This window comes from Centroberyx gerrardi, chromosome 19 (genome assembly GCF_048128805.1).
Source record: "Centroberyx gerrardi isolate f3 chromosome 19, fCenGer3.hap1.cur.20231027, whole genome shotgun sequence".
In the NCBI taxonomy this organism is placed as follows: Eukaryota; Metazoa; Chordata; class Actinopteri; order Beryciformes; family Berycidae; genus Centroberyx; species Centroberyx gerrardi.
Genome location: NC_136015.1, coordinates 27,670,312 through 27,679,827, shown reverse-complemented (window position 1 = coordinate 27,679,827; position 9,516 = coordinate 27,670,312).

Below are 9,516 nucleotides of genomic sequence, written 5' to 3'. Positions count from 1 at the left end.
TCTGTATGCTGAGGTGTTTATCAGTGGCCCTCTACCGCCAGTCAGAAGAGGAGTTGAGAGATTCAGCAGATTGTTGGCACTGAACACATGGCTTTCAACTGCATGTACCGTCCATTCAGTGCATTTTATTGACAATTTCAACTTTTTCTGGGACCGCAGACATCTTTTTAAGGCAGATGGACTTCGCCTTAACAAGTCAGGAGTAAAATTGTTCACTTCTAACCTATTTTACTTCCTGGGTCACCCATCTGTTCCCTCTGCCAAGGACAAGAGACAAGAGGAATCAAAACAGGAGGAGAACATAACACAGCGCAGCAGAAGCCTTGAAGGAGAGCCGCCTCGGCCCCCGCCTGAAGAGAGCTTTAATCATGAGAGACATCAGAGCCGAGGGGAAGAGTCTCTACCCCCCCTTCACCGGCAACCGCCTGTGAGGATCCACCTCCTTCACCCCCCCAGGCCCCATCCAGGTCTCCCTCCTCTCCAGTCACTCTTTCTCCCTCCTCCCCCCTCTTGGAGTTCACTGACCAGATGAAAGAGCTGGTCACTGCTGGGACCAAACTTACCCCCCGCCCTACTCCCATTTTCTCTCCCCTAAACCCCCCTCGGCGTCTACCTCCACCACTGGCTTAAAGTCCTCAGCCAGTTTTGACACGATCGCCACAGTTACGGCGCCCACCACCCCCCCCCCCCCCCCCCCCCTCCACGACGGCATCGGAGTCATCCTCTGTCTCCCCAGCCTGATAAAAGCACAGCACGTCCAGTTGTTTGTGTACAAAATGCAGCAAGCTCTAACTGATATCTGCTGGGTCCAGGCTGCAAGGATAACGGCACTCATGATTCTTCCCAGGTAAAGCAGGGGCCCGTGTGCCAATAGCTTCCTCAATTTCTGTCTTGATAGGTAATAGAAAAAGAATGGTGAATCTGCTAAGAAACAGGAAGCACTCAACCGATTCTGCAAATTTAGCATCCATTCCTCGTCAGCCACAGCCTGTCCCAAAAGATTGGGCAGATAATGCTTTTACCACACTAAATCCAGCTTTATTAAAAGTCAGGTCTCTGGCAGGAAAAACATTTTTAATCAATGATTTTATTGTCAAGCACAATCTTGATTTTATTTTTTTAACTGAAACTTGGTTAGACCAAGATAACAGTGCAGTTGTTGAATGATTCCCTCCAATGCAAGCAGATATCTTATGGAAATTTTGCTTCTTTTGAATATGTGGCTCTTCAGTTGAATTCCTCTTCTCGAGCTATGTTCCTAAATATCTACAGGCCACCTAAATACTGTGCAACCTTTTTTGACGACTTTACTGAACTGCTGTCTATAATCTGTATTGACTTTGACTGTGTAGTTATTGTTGGTGATTTTAACATCCATGTTGACAACCCCCAGGACAAAGGGACTAAAGAACTGTGTTCTTGATAACGATGGACTGACTCAGCATGTGACAGAGCCCACACACAACAAGGGGCACACTCTGGACTTAATTATCTCCAAGGGTCTGAACATTTCTAAGGTTGTGGTGACTGATGTTGCTCTCTGATCATTCCTGTGTTTTCTTTGAGAGTACTATCTCCATGAACACAAATGTTCAAACAGAGGTAATCACAAAACGGTATATCACTGAAAACACCAGTGAATTATTTATTCAGGCTTTCTCCTCCACACCCGCCCTCTCTTGGGTCTCAGTCAATGAGCTTGTAGATAATTTCAATTCTAAAATTACAAATGTTATTGATGCCATTAATGCCACCCACTAAGGTGAAGGTTGTCTCTGGTAAGAAAAGATCTCCATGGAGAAATGCCACGCTGGTAAGAATAGAAAAAAGAGAGTGTCGAAAGGCTGAACGCAGGTGGCGAAAAACAAATCTCCAGGTTCTGCTGCCTTGATATTCTGCCAACAGGCTTTTTCAAAAATGTTTCAAATTGCATGGCCTCAGACCTACAAATTGTAAACATGTCTCTTCTCTCAGGTGTCTTTCCACAGGCCCTGAAAACTGCAGTCATCAAGCCACTCTTAAAAAAGAACAATCTAGACACGTCACTAATGAACAATTACAGGCCCATATCAAACCTCCTGTTTTTAAGTAAAATCATTGAAAAAGCTGTTTTTCAACAGCTGAACAACTTCTTGGCACTAAACAACTGTTCTGATGTCTTCCAGTCAGGATTTCGACCACAGCACTGAGACTGCCCTTGTTAAGTTCTTCAATGACATCCACTTAAACACAGACAGCGGCAGAATTTCAGTCTTAGTATTACTGGATCTCAGTGCTGCATTCGACACGGTCAACCACAACATATTACTAGACCGACTGGAAAACTGGGTGGGCCTTTCTGGCACAGTACTAAATTGGTTTGAATCCTACTTAAAGGACAGGGACTACTTGAAAGAAAAACTTATGGGTTCACTCACAATGTGCATCTAAAAGTGAGAGTATTTGATTGTTGTGTTCTATTTTACTTGATTTGATTCTTTTAATGCAATATATGAATTTTATCTTTTTCACTTTGTGTCAATGCTTTTAATGTTTTATGTAAAGCACTTTGAATTGCCTTGTTGCTGAAATGTGCTATATAAATAAACTTGCCTTGCCTAACTAATCACACTGTTCAAGTTCAAGTTCAAGTTTATTTATTTATATAGCCCTTTATCACAAGCATGTCTCAGAGGGCTTTACAGAGAGTGTGTCTAGCTAGGTCTAACTAAACACAATCAGTGGTAAACAAAATTTTGTAGGACAGCATGATGAAAAACACAAGGTAGGTAGGAGCAGATTTAGTGAGACAAACAATCTACCTATTCTATATAGCCTAACCTACCCGGCACCCCAGCCTTAGACCCTAAATGCACACAAGGAAAAACTCCCAGGAAAAAATTTGGAAGAAACCTTGGGTGGGCTGAGGCAGATAGGGATCCCCCCCCCGGGACGGCTTAGCGTGCAATAGGTGCCGGGCAAAACATTGACAGAGTCATGGGCAACAATGATGACAAGAGAAAACAGAGAGAGACAAAAGAAGGGGAGGAGCATGCGGCGGTGGGGGGGGGCTGAGGCCAGCAGTAAAGGAGCGAGGGCAGCAGCGTCCAGGAGGGAGCAGCGGAAAGGAAGAGCAAGGCAGCACTGACGACGAAGAGCCAGGGCAGCACCCGTCACTGCCAGGTAGAACACTGACCTGGAGTCAGAGAGGAGGAGAGAGAGGAAGCCGCGTACACACACACAACACACCCAGACACACACACACGTAAAGAAGAAGGGGGGAAACAGCTGCAAACAGAACACACAGGGTCAGAGACACACGGGGGGCAGCAGCATCAGGGATGTGGAAGGGACCGAGGCCGGCGCTGACGACCACTGGACTGCACCGGAGTCTGAAGGGGGGAGAGAGTAAGGGGAGAAGCAGCAGCAGCAGAACACAAGACAGACACGTTGGGTGGGAGCAGGACCAAGGCCGGCGCCAACGACCGGCGGGAGCAACACCTGTCCACTGGCAGGTGGAGCACTGGACCGGAGTCTGAGGAAGGGGAGAGAAGACAGCTGCACACAGAACACACAGAGTCAGAGCACATCGGGTGGGAGCGGCAGCAGGGATGGGACTATGGCATGCACTGGCGACCACTGCACTGCACTGGAGTCTGAGAAAGGGGGAGGAGACAGGTACACACAAAGACAACGAACACACGGAGAGAGGGAGATCCAGGTGGGAGCAGCGTCGGGGATGGGACTAAGGCCAGCACCGAAGACCATCAGGGTCAGAGGAATCTGAGAAAGGGAGGAGAAAACCAGCCGCGCACACACACACACACAGAGCTGTGCAGAAGCAGCACAAGACCCGGACGTATTTGGGCACAGACACGCTCATACAGACAGCAGATAGGAAGTGATTAGACACAGTGTAGCCAGAGGGCATCCCTATGCTTATGTTCCCAACGGCAAATTTCTATATAAATACTGTCTAGGCTAGGGTAAGAGAGAAGACTGTGACGAGCCCAGGCCAGCGGTGCTAAGGTAGGTCGTAAGATTGCGAGAAAAGATAGGTTTTGAGTCTAGATTTGAAGATTTCGACAGAATTAGCTTCCCTGACTGTAAGAGGTAGCTGGTTCCAGAGATAGGGAGCTCGGTAGGAGAAAGCTCTACTGCCTGCTGATTTTTTCTTGATTCTAGGGACAATAAGGTAGCCAGCGTCCTGCGAACGGAGGGCACGAGATGGAATATAAGGGATGATGAGGTCGGATAGATATGATGGTGCAAGCCCATGTAACGATTTATAAGCTAACAGAAGCACCTTAAAGTCAGATCTGGCTTGAATTGGGAGCCAGTGAAGGGAGGTTAGGATAGGAGTGATGTGGTCAAATTTTCTAGTTCTGGTTAGTATTCTGGCAGCAGCATTTTGCACAAGTTGTAGTTTTTTAATACTACAGTTAGGTAGGCCAGAGAGTAAAACATTACAATAATCGAGTCTTGATGAAACAAAAGCGTGAATTAAGGTTTCAGCATCCGCCGTGTTTAGTAGGGAGCGAATTTTCGAGATATTACGAAGATGGAAAAATGCTATCTTAGTGATTTCCTTAATGTGAGCATCGAATGAGAGAGCTGAGTCGAACGTAACGCCAAGGTTTTTAACTGTGGGACTCTGGGTAATTAAGCAATCCCCAAAATTTAGAGTAAGGTCTGAAACAAGAGGTAGTTGGGTTTTTGGGCCAACAACTAGCATCTCAGTTTTGTTGGCGTTTAGTCGCAAGAAGTTTAGTGACATCCAATTGGTGACAGCGATTAGGCATAATTCTAGGTTTGAAAGTTGTAAGCGGTCGTCAGGTCTAATTGGTATGTAAATTTGAGTATCGTCCGCGTAACAGTGAAATTTAATACCATAACTGCGGAAGATTTCACCAAGAGGTAGCATGTAAATGGAGAAAAGCAAAGGTCCGAGCACGGAGCCCTGCGGTACGCCAAAGTTAACTTTAGAGTAATCAGATATAGTATTTTTATGTGAGACACAATGTGTTCTGTCAGATAGGTAGGAATTTAGCCAGGAAAGCGCAGAGTCGCGGATGCCAACGTCGCTCGCTAGGCGATTTAAGAGAATATTATGATCGACTGTATCAAATGCCGCACTCAAATCAAGTAAGATAAGAACAGAAGAAGAATCGGAATCTGAGGCGAGTAGTAGGTCGTTTACCACTTTTGTGAGAGCCGTCTCAGTGCTATGGAGAGACCTAAAACCAGATTGAAAGGGTTCGAAGAGACTATTACACGAGAGGTAGTCAGTTAGTTGGGTAGAAACTATTCTTTCCAAGACTTTAGAGAGGAAGGGGAGATTGGAGATTGGTCTAAAGTTATTAAGATCATCCGGATCAAGGTTGGATTTTTTGAGCAGAGGTTTAATTATGGCTGATTTGAAGGACGAGGGCACAATGCCAGAGGAGAGAGAGGTGTTAATGATATTGAGTAGGGAGGGGCCTAATATTGGGAGAAGTTCCTTAACCAATTTAGCAGGAAGAGGGTCAGATAAGCTGGTTGTGGATTTAGAGGAAAGTACTAATTTAGAGAAGGTGTCTAAGGAGACAGTCTCAAATTGCGAGAGTACGGCGGTGGTCTCTAATGGAGCTAATGCACGATTAGGAGAGGGATCAACGCCCTCGGTGGGTAAAGAATTGCTAATTTCATCTCTAATAGAGTCAATTTTGTGATTGAAGAAATTAAGAAAGTCATTCGCGGTAAATTGAGAGCTCGCTACAGGGGAGGGTTTACGAGTAAGTTTTGCTACCGTGTCAAATAGAAACTTCGGGTTATTTTTATTAGTGTTAATAAGATCTGAGTAGTAGGAGGCCCTAGCGGCGGAGAGCGTACGCTTGTAAGTCAATAGGCTATCGCTCCAAGCTAGTCGAAAGACCTCGAGTTTGGATAACCGCCATTTGCGTTCTAGCTTTCTACACGCCTGTTTTTGTGCACGAGTTTCATCAGTGAACCAGGGCGACAATTTCTTTAGACGGCGGGTTTTTATGAGTAGGGGCGCAACAGAGTCAAGCGAGTCAGTTAGAATAGAGTTGAAGTTATCCGTGAACTCGTCGAGGGAACCAATTCGTTCAGGGAGAGAGGCAAGAGTTTTAGGTAGGAGATCAGCGAGTTTTGTAGTTGTCGAAGTATCAATACGGCGGATGCTGTAGGTATCAACTGGATTGGAATGCCGACAGGGCAGAGCAATTTGAAATTTAATGAGATAATGATCTGATAATGCCGGTGGATAAGGCAAAACTTCTAAGTCTGACACGTTAATACCACGAACGAGGACCAGATCAAGAGTGTTGTCGCTAGAGTGGGTCTGTTCGTGAACCAACTGAGTAAAGCCAAAAGTGTCAATTAGGGACGAAAAAGCTTTGCTAAGTGGATTAGTTTTACAATTTAGATGAATATTGAAATCACCGATAATTAGGATGTTATCCGTACGAATTACAAGGTCAGAGAGGAAATTGGAAAATTCTTCTAAAAAAGATGAATAGGGCCCAGGAGGGCGATAAAGGATGATTAGGTAGAAGGGCAGGATACCAGAGTGGTTGAGGCCCATGCTAACTGGAATGGACGGGCGCATAGTGAGCATCTCACAAGATGAGAGTTTGTTACTTAGATCTGGAGAAAGGTTCAGACTCGAATTTAAGATTAGGCCAACGCCCCCACCTTTCTTAGATGTCCGAGCGACATGCGAGTTGGTGAAGTTAGAGGGGGAAGCTTCAATTAATGGAAGAGCATCATTTGGCTTTAGCCAGGTTTCACATAATCCCATTATGTCAATACTATGTTCTTTAATTAAGTCATTGACCAGCAGGGCTTTGTTAGCGAGTGATCTGATATTGATGAATCTGAGACATATGCGCTTTGTGTTGCTAGTAGGTTCGGGACGCTCAGCAATGCGAATAGGTTTAATCTCAATTACATTACTATTTTTTGTTCCATGCGGCGGCCGAGGACGACGGTAGGAGAGACGAGGAAGGGATACAGTGCTGATTTGCGAGTACGCAATAGAGTTCGTTGTAGCGTCAATGCTGCAGCCAGAAGGGTTGATATGAATAAGGTTATGCTGAGAACGTTTGGCTCGGCGATGGCAAAAGGTGGCATGGCGAGGGCGGGACACAGTCAAGATTGGATACACTAAGCTACCTGAGCTATCAGACTCCAAACCCGCACTAGGTGAAATCCTAGCAGGCTGTCTAACAACCTGCGACCCAACATGCTTTAGGGGAGTGTGTCATGCCTGCCTCAAGCACCTGTCCATGTTCCTAGACAAAATGTGGGCACCCAACCCAGTAGGGTGTATGCCATCAGTCTTAAGCATGCCAGGTTTACCCCAGAAGGAGGGCCAGTTATCTAAAAACATAAAACCCTGTTACTCACAGTACTTGGCCAGCCAGCGGTTAAGGGCGACTAATCTGCTGTAGATATCATCATTAAGCGTAACGGGGAGGGGACCAGAGACAATTAAGCGATGCCGACTCATCTTGCTGGCGAGGTCACATGTCCTAATTATGCTGTGTTTAGTGACCTCCGACTGCTTCATCCTAGTGTTGTTGGTGCCGACATGTACTACGATGTTATCATGAGTAGCCTGGTTAGCCTGGTTGTTGTGTGCCTTATCCACATGTCTATGCCTGTTTGTCAGCACCCTAAGAGTAGCCTCTATGTCGGGAACTCTGGCCCCTGGTAGACAGACTATTTCGGCTGGCGCTTCTAGCCTAATGTTATGGGTTATGGAGTCACCTATAACTAGGATGCGTGGTTTAGAGCGGGGCCGAGGAGCCGGGGCGGCAGGCCGGCCACAGGGACTACCAAGCGGAGCAAAACGATTCTCAACCGGGGGCGGCGGTTGAAAATCGGGCCGTACAACAGACGGCTGGCTCATGCGGGCGCTCCGACGCCTCGGGACCGGGATAAACTCATCACCCGTTGCCGAAGGGGCTACGCTATCTGGGGAGTCCTGGCTAACGCTAACACTAGCAGGGCTGCTAGCCAGCCCGGACCGTAAACTATCTGGAGTGCCCGTCGTATCTAACGTGACTAATCTATCATCCTCAAGCTGACGGACACGACTCTCTAATAGAGTGAGCTTATCTAAAAGTAAGGAACAGACAGAACAGGAAGCCATACTTACCAACGTTGATGAGGGTAGCAGAGGAGATTAAATAAAGGCTTAGCTGAGGCTAGGAGCTTAGGCTATGCTAGCGGCTACCAGAAGCTATTACACTAGTCAAGCTAGGATACAAAGCTAGGCTAAGTAACGTTATGTAAAAGGCTAGAGGGTGCTGGGCTGTGCTAACGGCTACCAGACACTATAGTATAGGGCTAGACTGAATAGCTTTAGGCAAAAGGCTATCTAGCACAGGGTGCTAGCTTGCTGCGGGTAACTAAGTAAGCAGGAATTACTAACTAGCAGGAAACAAGCCCACAAGACAGGGCTAATAGCGAAAACTGCTAACTAGCTGCGGCTAGGTAAACAAGCAAGGCTAACAGATGATACAAAATTGCTACAGATAAACCAACAGAAATCGAGAGGGGAGATGCAGTTCACAGGTTGAAAGGGAGGAATTAAGGTTAGGAGGTTAGAGGGAAAAAACGAATAATAAGAAAAAAATGAATAAAACTCCGGGACGACGTTGGGAAGATGCTAGCAGCGTGCTGAAGAAAAACTTATTCTGTTCAGCTCACAAATACCCAAAAATGAGGCGATGCGACCTGTTCTGGTCAAATTCATGTAGTTGATTATTCATGACAGATTTTGTACTTGCAGTGAGAAAATGAACAAACGCTTTGTTTAGTAGGGATGGGAATTGATAAGATTTTATTGATACCAATGCCATTATCGATTCTGCTTATCGGTCCGGTTCTTTATCGATTCCCTTATCGATTCCCAATCAATTTTCTGTGTGGAAAAAAAAGTAGGCCTACACAGGTTTTCAGCGGCAACGCAGCTGTTTTATTATCTCTTGAGTCTGAACACAGTGTAGAATGTCTGCCTAATAACATTTGAACATGTTAAAATAAATTACAATGCTCCTTTTCTTAAAATGATATAATTTGGAAAACAAATAAGATGGTTAGATGGTTACCCAAAGAGGTTTCAACATATTGCTGGTGTTTCCACCTTAAGGCTGCGTTCACACAGCGTGTGAACTGCCAGCGGCCTTTTCTCATTAAAAGCAATGGGAAGCGGCCGCAAGGCGCACAAAAGGCGGCATTTTTTTCGTCAGAGCGGAGCGCTTTCAAAAGTTGAGAAATGTTCAACTTTTCAGAAAAGCGCCGGGTGACGTGAAACGCTTTTTCCCAGCCGACCAATCGCGATGACAGAGACGCTGGCCGTTTCCCATAGCAACAACAAATATGGAGAACGTGAAAGTGCCGGTGGAGAAATGGGACGTTGTAATAAGTGAATTTCCGTTACTGCAACAGCGATCATAAAGGCAGTATGGATTATACTGGACATGTATTGGAAATATCTGGTAAGCCTTTGCTTGTTGCACAACACTG